This window comes from Triturus cristatus, chromosome 5_1 (assembly GCF_964204655.1).
Source record: "Triturus cristatus chromosome 5_1, aTriCri1.1, whole genome shotgun sequence".
NCBI classification, from domain to species: Eukaryota; Metazoa; Chordata; class Amphibia; order Caudata; family Salamandridae; genus Triturus; species Triturus cristatus.
The window spans coordinates 104,948,221-104,966,169 of record NC_140587.1 but is presented as its reverse complement, the minus strand read 5'-3'; the positions used below and the strand labels follow the sequence as shown (position 1 = coordinate 104,966,169).

The 17,949-nt window shown below is 50.4% G+C and overlaps 1 long non-coding RNA gene across 1 annotated transcript; it reads left to right on the top strand.

Annotated features, from left to right (window-relative positions):
* The first annotated feature begins 9,537 nt into the window (after positions 1–9,537).
* LOC146830325 (uncharacterized) lies at positions 9,538–17,572 on the top strand. Its single transcript, XR_014961416.1, has 2 exons — positions 9,538–9,639; positions 16,132–17,572. It is a non-coding gene; the product is annotated as an uncharacterized LOC146830325 (long non-coding RNA).
* The last annotated feature ends 377 nt before the right edge of the window (positions 17,573–17,949 follow it).

Genomic DNA, 17,949 nt, shown 5'->3' with positions numbered 1-17,949 from the left:
TTGATGAGGGTCACCACTGTTTCACCTGAACATAAAAATGATTATTTCATTTGTCATAGTGGTCACTACTTTCTCCCGTTGTATATATGTTTTTAATAACGAGTTTTCCAGTGTCTTTTTAACCTCTTCGATGCGGCGCCGATTCCCGCTCAGCGCTGACCGTTTCTTGCGCGGGCGTGGTCATGACGGAACGGTTCCGTCATGAGCACAGCTCAACCGACGCTCATGACGGAACCGTTCCGTCATGAGCACCGAAAAGGTTAAACATGACATTGTCATTTATGGGTGGGATTGTTTTTCTCTACCCAATTGACTTCTGCACCCGCTTCCGAACCTATGTCTTTTTCCACTACTGTTTCTTTGCACTCTTTTCACCCTTTTCCTGAACATGAACAGGTTAAAAGATCAGAATTCGTAAGCAATTCTTCTATACAGCTTCTGCATCGACACTAGTTAGTAGTGAACATCACTAATTGTTGGGGGTGTGATCTTATGCCACCTAGATAGAGGTATTCCTTATTTTGTCCTGCCATATGTGGCCTTTGTGCTTCTTCGTGTTCAAGGAGACCTGTCCAGAGAGAGAGTCCAAGTACTAGGATTTTGCTCCATCAGCAACATCTTGATGATCTGGTGAATATAGACCATGAGTATAGTGATTGCCCATGTAAGGGCAAAAGGAGGGTCTGTCGTACTTTGGTATTTGGGACCACGTAGGAGACAGGGCCCTACCCCTGTTTATTCATGTATTAGCAAACCGCGATTGGTCAATACGGTATGTACAAGCGCTTTGCATAACGTCCCATTGCCAAATGCACTATGTATACGTTATTATACATTGACTCCGTGGGTTCCATCTTGGAGCGGTGGCCATCTTATAGTTGCCCTCACATAGACTACACTCTAAGAACAAATACAGGCCTCCAGAACACATGTACTTTCCTTTGACTTCTCTGTGACCTGGGCAGCTTGGCTCCGCTGCACCAGGTCAGTCCGGTCTCACGAGTTCCCCGTCCTCTGGCCACCTGTGATTAGCATCAGGGCCTGACACACCATAAAGTCTTTACATCCTACACAAGCCTCCAGCTAATCTCTTTCACACCTGACTGTTCCTGCTTTATGGCTTGTTTCCCAAAACAGGAGATGCTCATGTTTATTGGGGTCAGTTGATATCTGATGTGGGATCTGAGCCTTGCTGGGTAAATAATTGCGGGCTGGCTGAACTGAAATGTGAGATTGCAATCATGACTCTGCTTGTTCTTTGAAGTAAAATATGTGAATGACCAACTGCAAGAGAAGGGCGGTGTTGCCCAGATTCTGTATAAACAAGCATTTACAATGCAATGGTCTCGGCATTGTTAAAGTTTGAGCTATTGGCATTGCTCATGACATTATTTTTGTTTTTGTTTTTAAAACATCTCTCTCTCACCAAAATAAGACTTTTTTTTGTGAGAGAGAGAGAGATGTTTTAAAAACAAAACCAAAATAATGTCATGAGCAATGCCAATAGCTCTAACTTTAACAATGCCGAGACCATTGCATTGTAAATGCTTGGTTTTTTGCGCTGTAGGCTTCGGCTGTTTGAATGTTCCTGTGTGTTGGCTGTAGAGAGAGTGGGCGGGGAGGGATCGCCAGAGGTCTGAGGAGTGGGGGTCACGGATATGGGGTGGGGGGCCAACAAAGAGGCCTTTGTGGGTGCTGGGCAGGATGAGAGGTGGTCTAGTGAAGCATTGAAAAAATGCCTTTTATCCAAACTCTGCAGCCGCAGCCTCCCAGCCCCCCCCTTAAATTCCATGTGGGCAATGGAGGAATTGTATACAAAAACGGAAGAATAGCTTTTATCAACATTAAGCGTAAACATTTCTAGCTAGGGCCTCCCTCCCGCTCGGGTATTAGTTACAGGAGAAAATAGCACAAGATCCCTCCCCCTTTCTGAGGTAATGGGGGTACCACACTGGTTGTGACCAGATGACTCCATGTCACCGGGACACAACTTGACATATGACTTCATTAGGTAAATGTGTAAAAAAAAATAATACGAGTTCAGCAGAACGCGCAAGTGGGGGTGTGGTAATGCCGCCAGAGCTGCACTTTAGTGTATTCTGTTAAAGGCCACGGTTCTGCTGAGCAGGGCGAAAATGCACAATTGCAAACAGATGGGTAAGGCGCTGGCTCCACCCGCTGCACCACGAGCCAAACATTCAGGGCACCGTTTCCTGCCTCTAGTATTCACACATATACCCTCCCCGGCCCCCCTTCGCACTCCCATGTATATGTACACGTCCGATGCACAGCATACGCCTCATCAACATACAGTTCAGACGATGATACGAGTTATTACCCACTTCAATAGCACCCATTATATACATCAAAAGAACGAACTGCTGAGGTGCGTGCCGGATGGGAGCCTGTGAGCCCAGTTTACGTAGCAGGTACCAGTTTAAGCAGTCTATTCCCCCCCCCCCCCCCCCAAGGGGCACTTCACCTCCGTGATAGCACATATCCGGCCTTCCACAGCTTCCTCGGCAGGAGACCCCGTTGTACTCCAACATCCGCCAAGTCACGTTAGATCACGATTGCCCCAACGCGCCCACATTCGTTCTTGCTTCCCAACCATTCCACGGCCTCTGCCCCGGTCGCTACTTGTGAACTCTACAGCCTTTCCGTTGGGGGAGGGCCTAAAAACGCACACATACTAAATCTATACATACAATACCAAATCTGTGCGTGCTGCCTACATGTGAGGGGAAGTGTCCAGTTTCTACGTTTTCCTTTGATAATTAGGTTTCGTTACTCTGTCAGAAGTCCTTCCTACAAAAACGGACAACAAAGAAAAGGAAGAAGTCTGCCAGACAGGGCGGAAGGGGAGGTCCAGGCTTGGCCCATCCCAGGCTACTCTCCTAAACCCTCTCGGCAGATCTCGTGTACGAGTGACCTCATGTCCCCAGGAGAGGCTGGAAGAGAGCCATTACTGTGCCTTCAACAAGGAAAGAAACCGTTTTCCGGAACAAATGACAATAACACCTTTGTCAGAAAATCCAAATCAGCAAGACATTAAAATATTATTGCGTCTTTAGTCATGAAAGGAGCTAGACATGGCGATAAGTTCTCCTCGCATCAATAGTACCCTGGGAAAGATCATGAGAATGTACCACTCCTCGATTGTCAGTTTAATTTTATGCTCACTCCACAGTCACAGTGGCTTCAGCTGCTGGGGGTGTAGGGGTCCCACCCTTCAGGGGGCACCCAATAAGCCTGTGGCCTGTGAATATCTGTCAGTATGGGAGTCTCAGAGGCCACGGGTTCTGCCGGGCGTGAGGGGTTCACCATTTTGCGTCATTGTGATATTTTACGTTGATTTATCCCACATTTTGTACTTCGAGTCAGTTAGGGAACTATCCATGTGCCAATGATATTAAATCTCTGGTATTGCAAAGTTAAACAAAGTAGCAAGTTTTGGACAGTGAAATTGAATTGTGGACTGTTTATAAACCTTTTATCCTTTAGTCGCGTGGGCCTCCCTGCACTTCGTGTTAAACAAGTAGTGGAATCTACCGGTCACCTGGCGGCCATATTGTTTTTGTGCTCTTTTCAACAGAAAGGGGGTAAACAAGACGAATTGTGAAATTGAAACTTGCCAATTACATTGTATCACACGGCTCAGAGCACCGGCACAATGCTAAAACAACCATCCAGCGTAAATGACTTCACATTCACGCACGTAAATTAGCCATAAAATAGGAAAAGGTGGAACAAAATATCCGAAGGAAGAATAAACGGAAGAGAATAGGCACCAATCTGGCGTTGAATACAGCCCGAGATACCAATTGTTTTAAGTCACGACAAAGCCAGCTGAGCGCTCATCTTGTGGATATAGCGCACGGATGATTGCCTGCGATGAGTATCTTCTCTCACAAATAACAGTTTTTCCCGCTCTTAATTTTCTGCTAAATTGGAAGCTAACTAAAATCCCACATTGTCAGCGGAACACCTGCAGCTGTGCTGGATTTCTGCGCACCATTTCTTTGAGGTAAAACAGCACCCCACATCCTCCGTCTCTTCATTATGCGCGCGTCTTCCTTTCCCTGCGCGGCAGCGCTAATGACTCAGGCAGGCTGGTCAGTGATTAAGTGACAGGCAAATGATACCGTGTGCTACGTGTGAGTGTAATCAGTTTGAAGAAATGAAATTACAGACTTGCCTTTCCCATCATTCATTTCACAAACAATAGCAATGTGGCGCACAGCAGGTAGTGCGGTTAAAGCCAGCCTTGTAAAACACATTTCCTGCAGCTATTTAAGTCCGCTGCCATGGATTTGATGGCTGAGCTAGAGTGCAGAGCCCAGAGGAATCAAAGAATGGCGCAGAGGAGAGGTCTGCTTTTATTCACCGTACCCCGGTAGTTCGATCTGGGCCCCACAGCCATCGATCGATAAACCGAGGACCACCCTCGCTTTCAGGTCTTCAATATTTCCCTTTTACTTTGCTTACAGCCCTACACAATGATACGATATATAGTATATTCCGTCAATAAACGTACGCCCTTTGCCTGCCTGCTGCCGCTTCTAATTTTCAGAACCAATGATGCTGCCAAGGGCGTGATTCGCTGATCCGCGGGCCTTGGGTATTCTCCGTTTTAATATCGTAATACCTAACTCGGATAAATACACTTAAATCGACAACAGGGCAGAGGGCGTTTCGGGGACAGCTGTACAGGTGCTGATCATGGGCACACCGTGAGAAAAACGCGTTGACTGCTTTTAGTCAGGACTGTACATTTTAGAAATTGAATTCACAATGTCTGCGATTTAGAGCTGCAACTTCAACTGTGTCTGTGCGCTTGTGTGCCGATATTCCTACAGTGCAAGCCTGGCTGGGGAGCAATGCAGCGCTGTGGTTAGCAAAGAGGGGCTTCTAGGAACTGTGCCTGTGCGCGTGTGTGTGCGCGTGCTCCTACAGTGCAAGCCTGGCTGGGGAGCAAGGCAGGGCTGTGCGCGTGCCGGTGTTCCCACAGTGCAAGCCTGGCTGGGGAGCAACGCAGGGCTGTGCGCGTGCCGGTGTTTCCACAGTGCAAGCCTGGCTGGGGAGCAACGCAGGGCTGTACTTAGCAAGAGGCGAGACTAGGAGCTGCGTCTGTGCGCGTGTGTGCACGTGTCCGCACAGAGCAAGCCTGGCTGGGGAGCAACGCAGGGCTCCAGTGCTTAGCAAAGCGGGCTTCTAGGAACTGTGCGCGTGCCGTGTTCCCATAGTGCAAGCCTGGCTGGGGAGCAACGCAGGTCTCCAGTACTTAGCAAAGAGGGCTTCTAGGAACTGTGCGCGTGCCGTTCACAAACAATAGCAATGTGGCGCACAGCAGGTAGTGCGGTTAAAGCCAGCCTTGTAAAACACATTTCCTGCAGCTATTTAAGTCCGCTGCCATGGATTTGATGGCTGAGCTAGAGTGCAGAGCCCAGAGGAATCAAAGAATGGCGCGGGTGGGCGGCGGGAGTTGTCCTCCCCACGCGCATTAAAATAATTAATGTACACGTACAAGGAATGCCTTTGAAGAGGGTGGCTAGAGTCTTTACACACTGATCAGAGCGGGCGTTGGCATCGGGCAGAAAGGCAGCGTCCTTTTCGGATTCGGGGGCGTGTTTTGCTGTTGTCTCCTCCTTGAGACTTCTCGCAAAAAACACGCCCCCCGATCCGAAAAGGACGGGGCCTGTTTGGAATGACTGACCTCTTCTCCAGTGGCTGGCCAGTATTTACGAGGCCAGCCAATGGAGAACAGGGGAGAAGAGGGGCGGGTTAAAGCCCCTCTTCTCCAAGTCATAAAATCTCCGACTTCTGGTTCTGCCTTTCGGCAGACCGGTAGTCCTCGACCTAAAAAGGAGACTGGTTTCTGTTCTGGAGACTGCCTCATTCAGTTGCTAAGGCTTCTGTGCGACGTAGTCTCACTCATTTAATGTTTAATAAAGATGTCTTTTTCATATTTCAGCTTCTTCTGCCAGTTTCTTTGTTACATTACCATGAGAGCGTCTTTTATAATACTACAGCAACAGGATAACCCGAAGTCATAGGGTGCTATCCCTGGCACCGCTGGGGTCCTAAAATCCCCGGTACTTCATGCGGCGTGCAGCAGTGTGCGGCGTGCAGCAGTGTGTGGCATGCAGTAGTGTGAGGCATGCAGCAGTGTGCGGCGTGCAGTGTGTGTGGCGTGCAGCAGTGTGTGGTGTGCAGCAGCGTGCGGCGTGCAGCAGTGTGTGGCGTGCAGCAGTGTTTCGTGTAGAAGTGTGAGGCATGCAGCACTGTGTGGCGTGCAGCGGCGTGCAGCACTGTGTGGCGTGCAGCAGTGTGCGGCATGCAGCAGTGTGCGGCAGGCAGCAGTGTGCTGCATGCAGCAGTGTGCTGCGTGCAGCAGTGTCGTGCAGCATGCAGCAGTGAGTAATGCAGCAGTGTGCAGCAGTGTGTGGCATGCAGCAGTGTGCGGCATGCAGCAGTGTGTGCCGTGCAGCAGTGTGTGGCGTGCTGCAGTGTTTCGTGTAGCATTGTGCGGCGTGCGGCAGTGAGTGGCGTGCAGCAGTGTGTGGCATGCAGCAGTGTGTGGCGTGCAGCAGTGTTCCGTGTAGCAGTGTGCGGCGTGCAGCAGTGTGCGGCATGCACCAGTGTGTGGCGTGCAGCAGTGTGCAGCGTGCAGCAGTGTGCTGCGTGCAGCAGTGTGTGGCATGCAGCAGTGTGTAGCGTGTAGCAGTGTGTGGTGTGTAGCAGTGCGCGGCATGCAGCAGTGCGCGGCGTGCAGCAGTGTGTGGCGTGCAGCAGTGTGCGGCATGCAGCAGTGTGAGGCGTGCAGCAGTGTGAGGCGTGCAGCAGTGTGTGGCGTGCAGCAGTGTGTGGCGTGCAGCAGTGTGAGGCATGCAGCAGTGTTTCGTGTAGCAGTGTGAGACGTGCAGCAGTGTGCGGCGTGCAGCAGTGTGCGGCATGCAGCAGTGTGTAATGCAGCAGTGTGTTATGCAGCAGTTTGCGCAGCAGTGTTTGGCGTGCGGTAGTGTGCGGCGTGCAGCAGTGTGCAGAGTGCAGCAGTGTGTGGCGTGCAGCAGTGTGTGGCATGCAGCAGTGTGTGTCGTGCAGCAGTGGGTCGTGCAGCAGTGTTTCGTGTAGCAGTGTGCGGCGTGCAGCAGTGTGCTGTGTGCAGCAGTGTGTGGCGTGCAGCAGTGTGTGGCGTGCAGCGGTATGCAGCAGAGTGTGGCGTGCAGCAGTGTGTGGCGTGCAGCAGTGTGTGGCGTGCAGCAGTGTGTGGCGTGTAGCAGTGTGCGGCATGCAGGAGTGTGTGGCGTGCAGCAGTGTGCGGCATACAGCAGTGTGCGGCGTGCAGCAGTGTGAAGCATGCAGCAGTGTGAGGCGTGCAGCAGTGTGAGGCGTGCAGCAGTGTGTGGCATGCAGCAGTGTGAGGCGTTCAGCAGTGTTTCGTGTAGCAGTGTGAGGCGTGCAGCAATGTGCGGCGTGCAGCAGTGTGCGGCGTGCAGCAGTGTGTAATGCAGCAGTGTGTAATGCAACAGTGTGCGCAGCAGTGTGTGGCGTGCGGTAGTGTGCGGCGTGCAGCAGTGTGCGGCGTGCAGCAGTGTGTGGCGTGCAGTAGTGTGTGGCGTGGTTTGTAAACAACAAGAAAAGCGGACATCAAAGGAAGGGTGGGAGGGAACGAGCATATGGGGTGTGAGTTATAACGAAAGTTAATTGTTGTAAGAGGGGATGCAGGAAGTGAGGCCGAGCGCGCGCTGGCAAAAGCAGTCTGCTGCTTTCAAGTCCAATGCCAGATGCCAGCTTCGCGCTTGAATGCCTCACATGCACTGGCCATAAACCGCATTCCTAAGGTCTTGTGCCCCTTACTAAATCTCTCTGAATGCGTGAGGTGGCGCATGGGCAGGAAGTAGCTGGTGGCAAATGGAATGCGCATGGTTGTGCGCGTAACCGCCACCCGATCCGCCTGGGAAGCCTTTGGGAGCTTTTTCTGAAGCCCCTACAGAACTCTCGCTGCGCGATTGCTTACGCGATAGCCAGGCGAGACCTAAAAATGGAATCAGACAGTGGTCCGACCAGACCAATCTGATGGGGGCCACTGTCCGCAGGGAAGCTAAATTGGAGAACAGAGGTCCAGGGTGTGCCTTGCCTTATGTGTGGGGGAAATAACATGTTGCGTTAGATTGGCACCCCCGAGGGACAACACTAGCTGAGATGCCTGCGTGCACGTAGGGTCATTTACATGTACGTTAAAATCACCTAAAACAGTGAAATTTTAGTATAATAGCGATTTCAGGGCAACATAATTGCAAATCTCGTGGATTATGTTGGGTGCACAATCTGGAGGTCTATAGATGAGGAGGCCTGAGAAGGAGGTTTAAGGGTCAATTTGCAAACAAAAGTTAAGACCCTCTATCCCCTCCAAATTAAGGGGTGCTGATGATGCTAGGACCCAGGAGTCCTTAAAGATAATGGCTACCCCTCCACTATCCCTATTGGCGCAACACATTTTAAAACTGGGGGAGGGGGGGTGGCCAGGGCCACTGCAGCAACAGAACCCACGTTCAACCATGTTTCTGTTAAAAACAGGCCATCCCACGCATTATTTGTTAGCGAAAGCCATATATCCTCGGCATGCATAGGCAATGACCTGCAATTTACCAAGCATGCCTTGATCCTGTCCGAGTGGCCGCCTCGCCCTTGGGTAGCTCCCACCTCATCATTACTCCCTACAAGCTCAGTGTACTCCCCAAGCTCCCACGAGCAATCAGTGCACGAACCTGGCAGCTTATCTATGGCTAGGTTGATAGCGTGGGCCCTAGGACATGCCTTACCTCTGTGCGACAGCAAGGCATCCCTAGACCAGCGGATCACCAAACCACTGGACAGCCGGGCATTATGGCTGGCGCTGGCAGCGGTCCGGCAGTGGACGGGCGCAGGCTAGCTGAGCTGCCTGCGTGCAGGTAGGGTCATTTACATGTAGGTTAAAATCACCTAAAACAGTGACATTTGAGAATAATAGTGATCTCTGGGCAATATAATTGCAAATCTCGTGGATTATGAAGGGTGCACAATCCGGAGGCCTATAGATGAGGATGCCTGAGAAGGAGGTGTGTGTGTGTATACATATATATATGTACGTATGTATGTGTGTGTGTGTGTGTATGTGTGCATAAATATATATATGTGCGTATGTGTGTGTGTGTATATGTGTGTGTATGTGTGTGTGTGTGCGTGTATAAATATGTATATATACGTATGTATGTGTGTGTATATATATGTGTGTGTGTGTGCGTGTATAAATATATATATATGTACGTATGTATGTGTGTGTGTATATGTATAAATATATATAATATATATATATATAATGCTATGGAGGGATGTTTGAATGTAGTCTGTCCCATGCCAATATTTACTTGAACAACAAACCCCACTGACGCTTAATCACGTGATTTACTAGAAGTGCGGGTGTTCTAATTTAGGGGTGGGTGGATTTACAGACCGGGCACCTGCCTATAAAAGCTGGCAGGGAGTGAAGGGACAGACACGACCAGAGGAGAAGGAGCTACCGCGGAGGGCTGACTGCACAAGCCCCTCTCGAGCTGAGCTACAGGAAAAGAAGACCCTGCGTCCAGTGGGGAGCACGTGAGTAAAGGGGGGCACCTCACAACCCGCGGGCTGACGTGTTTTGAGTTGAAGTGTTGTGTTTGCACACCCGGGCCGCTCTCTGCAGCATCTCTTCGTGGGCTGGGAGACGATGCTCGGAGCAAAACTACAAGTCCCAAAATGCAGCGTCTTGTTGGCTGAGACTCACGACAGAGGGGAGGGGGAGACGCTTATCTGACTTTTCATCTCTTTTATTGTCTGATCTTAAACGCTTTACGTCTTCTCCTACACAACTCGTGAAGAACAGAGGGGCGCCCCATGGGTCGGGGCGTCCCATGGGTCGGGGCGTCCCATGGGTCGGGGCGTCCCATGGGTCGGGGCGCCCCATGGGTCGGGGCGTGGAAAGAGCTGTAGTGCACAAGTTTGGACGTCTTGGAACTTAAGACCCCACTGTCTATTCTTGACATTTAAAAACAAAGACATATAGTCCCAGCCTTCTTCCTGTCTAATATCTATAGCGCTCTGTGTTACATCTAGGAGAGGTCCTTCCTCGGATTCCCTTTGTCCCCACCTTCCTCCCATGTCCCTTTTAGTATGTTACTTTACTTTCATTGATATGAATTCATCAGTTCACTCAAACTCCTTCTGTGCTTCGCCTTCGGCGCTAAAGTTCTACATTATCGATTACTGGACTGGTGCTGTCACTACGTGGGTACCCCACCCCCTCTTCTTCTCCCCCCTTTATGGAGTATACTCGGTTTCTCTCTTCTCCTAAGAGGTGGGCTTTTTGCGCGGCTTGTTTACTTTATATTGTGACTCTGAGTGCTAAAGACAGTTCGTGGCTCGGATATGTCAGGGCAGGCGCGCAACACCCATTGGGTTCACCGGGCTTCAGCCCCCCCCCCCCCCCCCCCTCATGTGGGTCAGCCCGGCTGAGACAGCCTCGCGGGCTGGCGTCCGTCTAATTGCAGACGGACCCGAGTACTTCACAGGTCTTTAAAATACCATTTACCCGTTAATGAGGCTTTTGTTGCGTTTCCACCCCTTCTTACAGCCACTCTGCCTATGGCTGGAAGACTTAGCCCCCCTGAAATCTTTTTCAGCCCCCCCCCCCCCCCCCGAAATGTGGCTCTAGTTGCCCGCCTGTGTCAGGGATTGTTATTTTAAATTAGTTCGCCCTGGTTTGTTCTTCCGCCCCGAAACCACGGTCAAGGGTGACATTGTCTCAATAAATAATCCTTTTATCCAGGTCCGGTTAAAGGGACACTAGAGCGCTCTCTATGCCCTCTGTAAGATCCTATGTCTTGCTCCTAACCACCCCCTTTCTGGAACCCAAATTAATTTGGGATTGTCAACCCCCCAGCGCCTTCTGTTTTAGGTTTCATTTAATTCACCCTTTGCTGCTGTGCCAAATGGCTGGACAACAGAAAATCCATACTCTGTCACTGGGATGGTTGCCTCGTTCAAGACGCCATGTACTTTTGGTTTTTCCTTTTTATTCCAACATTCGTAAAAGATTTTTAAAGCCACTTTTTACGGGGTGGAATTTTAGGCAAGCCGGGCCAGCCCTGCTATGCTGCCTGGTTTTCGAACCTGGCTTTATGATGCCTGCTTTCTCGGTTGCCGCCTACCATATAGCACAGCTGTCTGGCTTGTTAAAGACATCTTGGGGACATTCAGAAAACTGACCTTGGAATACATTCCGCCCCTTGATTTCCATTGGCTTTGTGGTTTGTAACTCACATTTTCTGGCATTCTATTTGCTGGCTTTATTTGCTTTAGGGTGTCCAGGTTCAGTTCGCCCCTCCCATTGCCAAAGCTGTGTTTTCTGTATTGTTCGATGAACTCACTTTCTGTAAACAGGCCTTTAAATCTTGTTCTTATCTAGTCCCATTTGCTGTGCATTCAAAGACCGGGGTCAAATGTCAGACACTGCCTTTCGAGAGCGCTTGCTTACTTTTCTTTCTCTGACTTTAAAATGAGATGATTCGTGTGACAATCTTGCTAGATACTGGAAGTAGGAAAGAGGTTTTTTTTCTAGCACATGACAACATTTGTAGGAACTGTGTAAGTATTTCAGAATATATCAGAATTAGGAACACAAATGAAACCCATTTTTTGTTATTTTGGAAGTGTGTTGGGAACAAATACTTTAATATGATCAAACAAATGATTACACTAGGTCATGGGTACTCACAAACTTTCTCTTGGGGGCCAAATTTACAGTGTGGTTTGTGGCTGAGGGCCGCACCGGTGGAGGAGGGGTCAGAGAGGGAGGGGGAGGGGCGGGGCTAAAGCAAAAAAAATTGTGACCATGAGGTTGAACACAGATCCCTGCAGCAGACGCCTTCGTCCACTGAGCCACCAGACCCGGCATACACACATCTCTCTCTCTCTCTCTCTCTCTCCCTTTCCCCCTCCCCCTCACCTCTCCCTCCCCCTCTCCCTCCCCCTCCCCTACCCTCTCTCTCCCTCTCCCTCTCTCCCCCTCCCTCTCTCTCTCCCCCTGTCTCTCTCCCTGTCTCCCTCCCTCCGTCGCCCTCCCTCCGTTGCCCTCCCTCCTCCCTTGGTCTCACCCCTCCCTCTGTGTCCCTCCTCCCTCTCTGTTTCCCTCTCTGTCTCCCCCTCTGTCGCCCCCCCTCTGTCGCCCTTCTCCCTCTGTTGCCCTCCTCCCTCTGTCGCCCTCCCTCCCTCCCTCTCCCTCCCTCTGTCTCCTTTCATCTACCTCCCTCCGTCTCCCTCCCTCCCTCCGTCTCCCTTCCTCCCTCTGTCTCCCTCCCTCCCTCTGTCTCCTTCCCTCCCTCTGTCTCCCTCCCAGTCTCCGTCTCTCTCCCAGTCTCCGTCTCCCTCCCTGCCTCCATCTCCCTCCCTGTCTCTGTCTCCCTTCCTGACTCCGTCTCCCTCCCTCTGTCTCCCTCCCTGTCTCTTTCCCTGTCTCTCTCCCTCCCTCTGTCTCCCTCCCTCTCCCTCTGTCTCTGTCCCTCTGTCTCCCTCCCTGTCTCCCTCTCCCTCCCTGTCTCCCTCTCCCTCCCTCTGTCTCCCTCCCTCCCGGTCACCCTCCATCTCCCTCCCTGTCTCCCTCCCTCTGTCTCTCTCCCTCCGTCTCCCTCCCTCTCCCTCCATCTCCCTCCCTCTGTCTCCCTCCCTACCTCTGTCTCCCTCCCTCCCTCTGTCTCCATCCCTCCCTCTCCCTGCCTCCCTCTCCCTCCGTCTCCCTCCATCTCCCTCCCTCCCTCTGTCTCTCTCCATCTCCCTCCCTCCATCTCCCTCCCTCCATCTCCCTCCCTCTGTCTCCCTCCCTGTCTCCCTCCCTCTGTCTCTCTCCCTCTGTCTCTCTCCCTCCGCCTCCCTCCCTCTCCCTGTCTCTCTCCCTCCGTCTCCCTCCCTCTCCCTCCATCTCCCTCCGCATCTCCCTCCCTCTGCATCTCCCTCCCTCTGTCTCCCTCCCTCCCTCTGTCTCCATCCCTCCCTCTCCCTGCCTCCCTCTCCCTCTGTCTCCCTCCCTCTCCCTCCATCTCCCTCCCTCTGTCTCCCTCCCTCCCTCTGTCTCCATCCCTCCCTCTCCCTGCCTCCCTCTCCCTCCATCTCCCTCCCTCCCTCTGTCTCTCTCCATCTCCCTCCCTCCATCTCCCTCCCTCCATCTCCCTCCCTCTGTCTCCCTCCCTGTCTCCCTCCCTGTCTCCCTCCCTCTGTCTCTCTCCCTCCGCCTCCCTCCCTCTCCCTCCCTCTCCCTGTCTCTCTCCCTCCGTCTCCCTCCCTCTCCCTCCATCTCCCTCCGCATCTCCCTCCCTCTGCATCTCCCTCCCTCTGTCTCCCTCCCTCTATCTCTCCCTGTCTCTGTCCCTGTCTCTCTCCCTCCCTCTGTCTCCCTCCGTCTCTCTCCATCTCCCTCCCTCCATCTCCCTCCCTCTGTCTCCCTCCCTCTGTCTCCCTCCCTCCCTCTGCCTCCCTCCCTCCGTCTCTCTCTCTGTCTCCCTCCCTCTATCTCTCCCTGTCTCTCTCCCTCCCTCTGTCTCCCTCTGTCTCCCTCGGTCTCCCTCCCTCTGTCTCTCTCCCTCTGTCTCCCTCTCCCTCCCTCCCTCTGTCACCCTTCCTCTCCCTCCCTCTGCCTCCCTCCCTCTCCCTCCCTCTGTCTCCCCCAGACTGCGCCTTTCTGTCTCCCTCTCTCTCTGTCTCCCTCTGTCAACCTGTCTCCCTCCCTCTCCCTCTGTCTCCCTCCGTCACCCTCTGTCATCTCACCCCGTGTCTGTGTCAGCCCTCAGCCCGGGCTGAGACAGCTTCCCAGCACCCACACACAGCCGCACCCGAGTACTTCACAGGTCTTTTAAAGACCATTTACATGTTAATAAAGCTTTGTTGTATTTCACCTCTTAGGCCCCTGCATCTCCACTTTGACAATCACTGGAATCCCCCGGCCCCCACAGAGCAGAGTCTCAGAGTCCGGGCTGTTGCACCCGGCAGTGTTTGCTAACACTATTTAATTTTTTTTTTTTTTAATACACAGGTAGGATGTCTGCAAGGTCCGCGGGCCGCCAAGGCGGGCCGTACTCTACACCTATCCAGTCTGGGCCACACAAATCTACTCTGCACAACTCCACTCTATGCCACTCTACTATATGCCAAAACTCTTGCAGCCAATGCTCTATACACTCACCTCTATGCCCCTGCACTGTATGCCAACCCACTAAAAGCCACTCGAATCTACTCTGCACCACTGCACTCCTAATGCCACTGCACTCTCCACCACTTTACTCTAAGCCACTACATTCTATGTCACTCTACGCAAATGCACTCTACCCTGCACCACTCCACTCTATGCCACTTCACTCTATTTTGAAACAACTTACTCTATGCCACTGCACCCTATACCACTGTACTCCACTCTATGCCAATGCACTCTTCACCACTCTACTCTTTGCCGCTGCACTCTACACCTATTCAATCTAGGCCACACCAATCTACTCTGCACAACTCCACTTTATGCCACTGTACTCTATGTCAAAACCCTCGCCGTCAATGCTCTATAACACTCAACTCTCTGCCCCTGTACTCTATGCCAATCCACTATAAACCACTCTAATCTCCTCTGCACCACTGCACTCTACACCACTGTACTCTAAGCCTCTACACTCTATGCCACTCTACACAAATGCACTCTACCCTGCACCACTCCACTTTATGCCACTTCACTCTACTTTGAAAAAATCTACTCTACGCCACTGCACCCTGCACCACTCTATGCCACTCTACTCTTAACCACTGCACTCTACACCAATGCACTTTAAACAACTGCACTCCATGAAACTGTACTCTGCATCACTGTACTCTAAGCCACTGCTATCTAGGCCACTTTACTCCACTCCACACCACTGAACTCTGCCACTCTACTCTGCAACACTGCACTCTCCACCACTGAACTCTACGCCACTCTACTCTGCCCTTTTCCATTCTACGCAACTGCACTCTATGCCACTGCACCCTGATTTTTTAGTAAATTTCTCAAGTTTTTCACATTGTATTTCTCAATTACACCATCCCTGTAACCTCTGTTTTTTTCAGTGAATTTCTCATGTTTATTAATGCTATTTTCTAACTATAACCTGGGTGTCTGAGTGGGTGTGTGAGGGTCTGTTTGCATGTGGAAATGGGTGTGTGATTGGTTGTGTGGGTGTTTAAGTGGGTGTTTGACTGTGTGTGAGTAACTGTGTGAGTGGTTGTTGTCGACATCTGAATGAGTGTGTGAGTGGCTGTACAGGTGTGTGAGTGAATGTGTGTGTGGTTGTGTGGGCATGCAACTAGGTGTGTGAGTGCCTGTGTGGGTCTGTGGTTGGGTGTGTGTGTCTGTGTGTGGGTGTCTGAGCGGGTGTGTGAGTGGTTGTGTGGGTGTGTAAGTGAGTGGGTGTGTGAGTGGGTATATGTATTTATTTTAATTGGAGTCCAGATCTGTGGCTCTGCCACCAATTCTCACGGGGGGCTATGCTGAGCACAGCAGACCCTCACGTGCACAAAAAAACATTTCCCACAAATTCTTCTCCATGAGGGGTCCTCACAGACCTCTTCACAAGTCCCATGGGATAAGGATACTTCTATCTTGACCCTCTATATACTATTTCTACTTTATGTTCCTCCCCCCGTGAACCATATCCCGATTCACCAAATGTCAACCGCAACTTTTCTCTCAGGTTGCGGTCAGCCAATCACGGCGTTGCTGTTGGCCCGTGGCTCCATGGACGCTCTGCAGTGGATCTGCGTCTCTAGATACACCGAAATCTTTTTTCTTTAATAAATCCAAAACTGGTGAACAGATTTACACCAAATTATAAAATGGACTCATTCTGGACCACGGTCTAGCTTTCTGCCAAATTTAATGTAATGTAATTCATATGTATAAACATCTCAAAACACAATCTTTGTCCGCAGTCTTCCGCCTCATACACACACACACACACACATTATAAGTTCAAAATGTGTAAACATTGTTTGTTTGTTCATGACCATGCCTCTTTCTAACACATAGTATTTTCTTTGCAGGTGCTGGCAACAGGACAAGAGACTTGAACAGAGTAAACTGGGACTGCAAAAAGTGCTTTCGGAAACACCATCTCTGGAATCACCAAATTAAAGTTCAACTCGCTGGTAACTGAGCGCACCGCAGAGAAGTAGCGCCTTCCCCGGCTGAAGAGAAGACTGGAGTTCTTAATACACTTGGACTTCTGGGCGCTAGACCTCAGGGAACCTTGGAGTGATAAGAAAGTGTGCTGTGCTTTTCACACTTGGGCTTCATAAAAGAATTATTGTGCTTCAGACATTTCAGGGAAGAAACCTTGAAAAGAATTCAAAATATATTTGGAGAGGAGTCTGCCAACCACACACTTGTCTCATATACACAAACTGATTATTGGACAAAAATAATTGAAACAGATATAAAGTGTGAATCATCTAATAACTAATCGTGTATTTTCAATAATAAATTAAAAGGGATCACGTGATACGTGCTTTCAAGGAAAGATATAAAAAGGGCAATAAAGTGACCGACAGAAGACCGTGAAAGACATGGATCAGCAGAGAAGGGAAGAGGAGGAGAGAAACAAGCGCCAGTTGGCTGGCACTTTGGGGGGGTTAGGTGCCGGGGCGGGTACAGGAGCGGGTGTGGGAGCCGCTACAGGGTTCCTTGTAGCAGGGCCTATTGGTGCAGCGGTTGGAGCAGTGATAGGACTTTTCACTGGTGCTGCTGCGGGAACTAGTGTTGGAGCCGCGGCTAGTAAGTAGTGTTCATAGTAGTATCCAGTAGGACACTACCATGAACGACCATTATAACAGGTCATTTACTAAATTACCAAAACCTGTTAAATTACCAAAAATATATAGTTCTATGCTACCGTATTCTATGCTACACTCTCCAAGGAACAACCTTATAACCGGTATGCTAAATAAAACCACAAAATCCATCATTTGTGCCTTGAAACCATTTGTGTGCACAGTGCCAGGGTGCACCCTAGCCTTACATTTAACTCAATACAATGGAGTTTAGTGTGTTTTGCTTTTTTCACTGGCAGTTTACATGCAATCTTGAAATGCAGGCATGCCTTTCTGCTGTAATCAATAGCTGCAGGTAGTGACCACATGCACACGGTAGCCCTGGAAGGGTGGCAGCCTCTCTAACAAATAGATGGGGGCAATGGAATCATGAACCATATGAAGCAAGTGGGGGTAGGAGAGACCCTATCTCAGCCCGGCCCGCTCATACCAGGGGTTGACTCTGTCTGATCCTGTGAGAGAAGTCCTGAGGAAGGCCTGTGATCACTTCTGATTTGATAAGAAATTGTGGTGACATTTGTGCTAGGAATCACAAGTCCACTACTCTGCATTTCCCAACTATGTTTATGCATAAGGCTATGTTTTTGTAATTCTCTAATTCAATGCATTCTACTTTTCATAAATATTTCCGCTTTTAATAAAGCCAATCACATAAGCTGTTGTGGCACTGCTCCTTTTTGGAATTTTTGATTAATACTTTGACATGCCTGGACATTTATGTATTTTGTTTGTTGTTTTTTCCTGAAACTCATTGAGGCTCTCTACATTTCTGAGACATCCGTCATTCCTCTTGGGGTTTGTTGGCACAGCCATGCATTTTGTCATGTTGCTCGTCTTCTGTAATATTCTGTGGAGATTCACTTTCACTGGTAAGACAGGGTTTAGCCATATAATAACGAGCCATGAATGGGAAAACACAGTGAAGGGACGACAATCACTACTCACAGACCTACGTACGACTAAAAACAACTGCAATATGGGAGAGTGCGCCACAGAGGACCGAGCGTGTGTTCAAGGTTTCATTGTTGTTGT